A 6,356-nucleotide genomic window follows, 5' to 3' on the forward strand; every position below is an offset into this window, starting at 1 on the left:
GACTTGGGTAGCAAGTTTGTTATCATATCAGGAAATCTACAAAATGATTTTACATACACAAACATATATATAAAGCCGAAGTAAAAACTTCGTTTTTTTTATTGTTTATACTTCTTGATATGCGGCCAAGAATTCTGTTACCTACATTGAGAATATTTATACACTGCTGTCTTGGCTTTAATTCTCTGCTAACAAGAACTCTGAAATCTTTTATCGCATTCAATTTGACTAAGATAAACATTATTTAGCTTATAAGTGCCATAAATATTTTCTTTACCTAGGATTAAAACCTTGCCTACATTGAATTGCATCTGCCAATTTTCCTGCGACATCAATCTATCCAGGTCATCCTGTATCCCTCTAGTGTCCTCATCAGAAATTATTTGACTCCCTATTTTAGTGTCATCGACACACTTATGTTGCTATTTAGTCCTTCTTCTATGACGTTTAATAAATGATGATTGTGTACAAGTGTTCTAGTACTGACCCCTGAGGCACACCAATTGTAACTGGTCCCTATTCTGATTTCTCCCCAAACGCAGATAATATGTTAAACTCTTTAATAGTTGTAAAATGCAACCCACTTTTAGTATAATAGTGTTAAAACTCTTATATAAAACACGAATTTCCCTCTATCTGGAAGAACGCAACGCTTCCCCAAACCAAGATCAGCTCAATCAAATTAATTTAGAACTATCTCCCTTCAGGTGACTCACTAAACAACAGAAGTCGATAGTTTTAGACAAGACAGAGATACCACCAGCTGTGTAGTTGTTCATGTGGCTGATACCCATGTTGTCACCTTAGTTTATGTAGACCTCATGCTTTCATTTAACGAAACATACAACAGAGTAAAATTACAGGAAATAAAAAAAAGTGTAAAAGGTTATCAGCTCAAATGGAAAGCCGATTACATTGCTGACCGAGAATCACAAGTATTTTTTTCAAAAACATGACAGTTTAATTAATCCATTATCCGGGAATATCCGAGAGAAATGAGGTAAGCTTTACAACATACCCTATAACATTTTCATGCATGTTATATTCACACCAAATATTTGCTTCCAATAAAACAAAATAATCTCACTATCAAGATTTGTACAGATGATTGCCTTATATAGATTAACTACAAAAAGACAGAACACTTGTGCAATATAGTACAGAAATTCGAACAAATGAAAAGAACAGATAAAAACTAGTCGCAGAAATGAGACAATCTTCAAATACTGATCTACAAAAGCAGTTTCATATAAATTTCTATAATGTAAATTTTTCCCGCAGACATACCAGTCTAGCTTCACTATAACACTGCATACATAATCCTGTGAACATCAACAAATAAATGCATTATTATTATTATTATTATTATTATTATTATTATTATTATTATTATTATTAGTAGTAGTAGTAGTAGTAGTAGTAGTAGTAGTAGTAGTAATAGTAGTAGTAGTAGTAGTAGTAGTAGTAGTAGTAGTAGTAGTAGTAGTAGTAGTAGTAGTAATTAGTAGTAGCAGTAACAATATTAACATTAGCAATAGTCATAGGATAAGCAGGAGAAGTAGTAGTAGTAGTAATTAGTAGTAGCAGTAACAATATTAACATTAGCAATGGTAACAGGATCAGCAGCAGCCCTAGAAGCAGCAGCTCAGCACCATTATTAGTCTATCTAGCAGTTAAATCTAGTAGGAACTTCAACAGATATTAAAACAGCATTGTGATAAAGATGCTTACATGATATGGTTGCTTGTGATGTTGGCCATGTGGTAGCCTAACTTATCTTCCTTATCTCGGTGAGGGTAATCAGCTGAGGGAAGAAGTGTAACCTTACTACTGCACTTTCATTATTGACTAAGACAAGATGAGGATTGGAGGAACTATAGTTCATATGCATCACTTTACTGAAGTCATGGGACTTGGGAATCACTTAAAGCACCTATGGCTGTTCTTTACCATATGACAATTACACCATGCACGTTATGTAGCCGAGTAGACTTGGGCCGGTACTGAGTTTTTACATATTTTTGTTTTTTGTTTTATACAATACCGCTGATTGCTATAAAGCACTTCAACGATGCAACACTGAGGCGAAACACTGAAATATCCTTTAATGATAATAATTAGGTTACTACTATTACTCCTGCTGATTTTATATATACATGTATATATATATATATATATATATATATATATATATATATATATATATATATATATATATATATATATATATATATATATACAAGGAATTCGCGAGAGCATGCGAAATATACACAAACACTGATCTCTGGCTGAAGGAGACTCGAACCTACGAACCTTAGGACAAGGTAAGGGGTGCTTTACCAATCTACCCACACTGGACCAATGCCTTGGCGTGTAGCATCCGCTACACGTTTGATCCAAGGCAGCCAGATTTTCATCTCATCCCCTACATGAATCAGCCTTACTAGAGATTTGAACAATGCAAGGAATTCGCGAGAGCATGCGAAATATACACAAACACTGATCTCTGGCTGAAGGAGACTCGAACCTACGAACCTTAGGACAAGGTACGCAGTGCTTTACCAATCTACCCACACTGGACCAATACCTTGGCGTATAGCATCCGCTACACGTTTGATCCAAGGCAGCCAGCTTTCAGGGAGAAGGTTCGTAGGTTCGAGTCTCCTTCAGCCAGAGATCAGTGTTTGTGTATATTTCGCATGCTCTCGCGAATTCCTTGCATTGTTCAAATCTCTAGTAAGGCTGATGCATGTAGGGGATGAGATGAAAAGCTGTAAGCCTTCTCCCTGAAAGCTGGCTGCCTTGGATCAAACGTGTAGCGGATGCTACACGCCAAGGTATTGGTCCAGTGTGGGTAGATTGGTAAAGCACTGCGTACCTTGTCCTAAGGTTCGTAGGTTCGAGTCTCCTTCAGCCAGAGATCAGTGTTATATATATATATATATATATATATATATATATATATATATATATATATATATATGTCGTGCCGAATATGTAAAACTGGTCAATTAGCAAGAACTCATTTAAAATTAAGTCCTTTCTAAAATTTTCTCTTATACGTTTAAAGATATATTTTTTTCATTAACGTTGATGTAAAAATTTATAATTTTGCACCAAAAGGAACTTACAGAACTTACCTAACCTTATTATAACAAGAACAATTTATTTTAGCCTAACCCAACTAAATATATTTTAGATTTGTTTACAATAATTTAATACTAAACAAACACAGTGAAATATATTTTTTTCGTTAGGTTCAGAATGATTTTGGCGAAATTATTGCATACACAAATTTTTGCTCGTCCTATATGGCAAGATGAACGTTGCTATTTAAGCCAAGATCGCAAGTTTTGCCTATTCAGCACGACATATATATATACATATATATATATATATATATATATATATATATATATATATATATATATATATATATATATATATATATATATATATATATATATATATATATATATATATATATATATATATATATATATATATATATATATACAATGCCTGCACTTTAAAGGAGGGGTTTGGGATATTGGCAGTTTGGAGGGATATGTTGTGTATCTTTATACGTATAATATATGCTTCTAAACTGTTGTATTCTGAGCACCTCTGCAAAAGCAGTGATAATGTGTGAGTGTGGTGAAAGTGTTGAATGATGATGAAAGTATTTTCTTTTTGGGGATTTTCTTTCTTTTTTGGGTCACCCTGCCTCGGTGGGAGACGGCCGACTTGTTGAAAAAAAAAATATGTATATGTATATATATATGCGCAAGTGGCCTGCGAGGTCACCGGACCTAACTGTTTGTGACTTCTTTGTTTGTGGGTACGTGAAGAGCACAGTTCACGTACCACCTTTACCTGCAACACTGGACGAGCTGAAAATTTCGATCACTGAAGCAGTTCGCATGATAACACCAGATATACTGCAGAGCGTCTGGACCGAGCTGGACTATCTCATCGATGTTTGCCGAGCAACCAGAGGGGCGCACATTGAGTGCCTTTAATGCTACCCTGTACCACATGAACCTGAACGAAATCCTGCATCTGAAGCTACTAACTGTGAAAGATTATTACAATAAAGTTACATGTTATACCTGTTTGAATTCAGGGAGTGTTTTAGTGGATATATATATATATATATATATATATATATATATATATATATATATATATATATATATATATATATATATATATATATATATATAAATATATATATATATATATATATATATATATATATATATATATATATATATATATATATATATATACATATATATATATATATATATATATATATATATATATATATATATATATATATATATATATATATATATATATATATATATGTCGTACCGAATATGTAAAACTGGTCAATAAGTAAGAACTCATTTAAAATTAAGTCCTTTCTAAAATTTTCTCATATACGTTTAAAGATATATTTTTTTCATTGATGTTAATGTAAAAATTTATAATTTTGCACTAAAAGAATCTTAGAAAACTTACCTAACCTTATTATAACAAGAACAATTTATTTTAGCCTAACCCAACTAAATATATTTTAGATTTGCTTACAATAATTTAATACTAAACATACACAGTGAAATATATTTTTTTACGTCAGGTTCAGAATGATTTTGGCGAAATTATTGCATACACAAATTTTCACTTGTCCTATATGGCAAGATGAGCGTTGCCATTTAAGCCAAGATCGCAAGTTCTGCCTATTCGGCACGACATATATATATATATATATATATATATATATATATATATATATATATATATATATATATATATATATATATATATATATATATATATACATGCAATAAGATCACAGTAAACAGGTGATTTCAGAATATGCAAAACAACCACTCTGAAAGAATAGAGAAATTCCAAGCGCTTTCGTGACTACTCACATTATCAAGGAACTATGAAAGTAAAGCATCCAAGGAAGCTATATAAGGGGTCTGGCCAGCACCTCACTATCAGATCCCACAACGGTTAAAACACCTGACGTGCGCCGACCCAACGTGGATAGGTCCTATGCACAACTCACCCACAAACTATTCTACCCAAGAAAATTTAAAAATTATTATTTGTCCAGTGTATCATTAAATTCTTCCCAAATTCTATTAATTATAAATGGATCTAATTTATATAAACCAAAGGAAATATTCATATTATTGTCAAAACTGCTTTTTATGAAACAAGATTCAATTATATTCCTGTCGACCATGGACTTGCTTGATACTACTTTCTCAACTTTTTGAAAATCAATTGGATGGTTAAAATCTCTTACATGAATAAATAGAGCATTGGAATCTTGTCCAGTTCTAATGCTATATTTATGTTGTTTTAATCTTAGTTCGAGATTTTTTCCAGTTTGACCGTAATAAACTTTATCGCAAATTTTACAAGGAATCTTATAGACACATCCATCAGCATTTTGGGGGGAATTCTTTATCAAAAGTTTTTTTACTGTATCAAGATTTTTGAATACAACTTTAATATTAAAAGTCTTAAGAAGAGAAGGCATATCAACCAAGTTTTCATGGTAAGGGAGAACCAACATATTTTTAGTCGAATAAGGCTGGTTGTCCCTTTTTGGATTGTAAAAAGTATTTCTAGCAACTTTAAAAGATTTATCAATTACATTTCTTGGGTATTTTAAATCATTACCTATTTCATAAATTTTGGATATTTCCTCATCTATGAACTCAGGACTACAAATTCGTAAAGCTCTCAAAAACATTGATGAGAAAACAGACAGTTTGACTCTATCTTGATGCGAGGAATAATAGTGGACATAGGAACAGTTATTTGTAGGTTTTCTGTAAATTTTAAATTTGAATTCATTATTACCCTTAATAATTAAAACATCTAGAAAAGGCAATGAATTATTTTCTTCAAACTCAACAGTAAAGTTTATAGAATGGGCTAAGCTATTTAATTTTCCAAGGAAATGGTGTATATCTACATTTTTGGGCATAAGACACAAAATATCATGATATGATTTACCATTGCCAGTTCCTACTATCATTAAACTTATTAAACTTTGCATTGTTGATGCAAAATTTGTATTTAATGATAGGTTTTACACTCAGAAGTTTGGTATGGCAATGGGAAATCCTCTTTCACCTGTTCTTAGTAACCTATACATGGATTATTTTGAAACAAGGTTGCTTAACACAATCCTCCCTAATAGAGCTAAATGGTTCAGATATGTTGATGATATTTTGTGTCTTATGCCCAAAAATGTAGATATACACCATTTCCTTGGAAAATTAAATAGCTTAGCCCATTCTATAAACTTTACTGTTGAGTTT

The sequence above is a fragment of the Cherax quadricarinatus genome, chromosome 21 (genome assembly GCF_038502225.1).
Source record: "Cherax quadricarinatus isolate ZL_2023a chromosome 21, ASM3850222v1, whole genome shotgun sequence".
NCBI classification, from domain to species: domain Eukaryota; kingdom Metazoa; phylum Arthropoda; class Malacostraca; order Decapoda; family Parastacidae; genus Cherax; species Cherax quadricarinatus.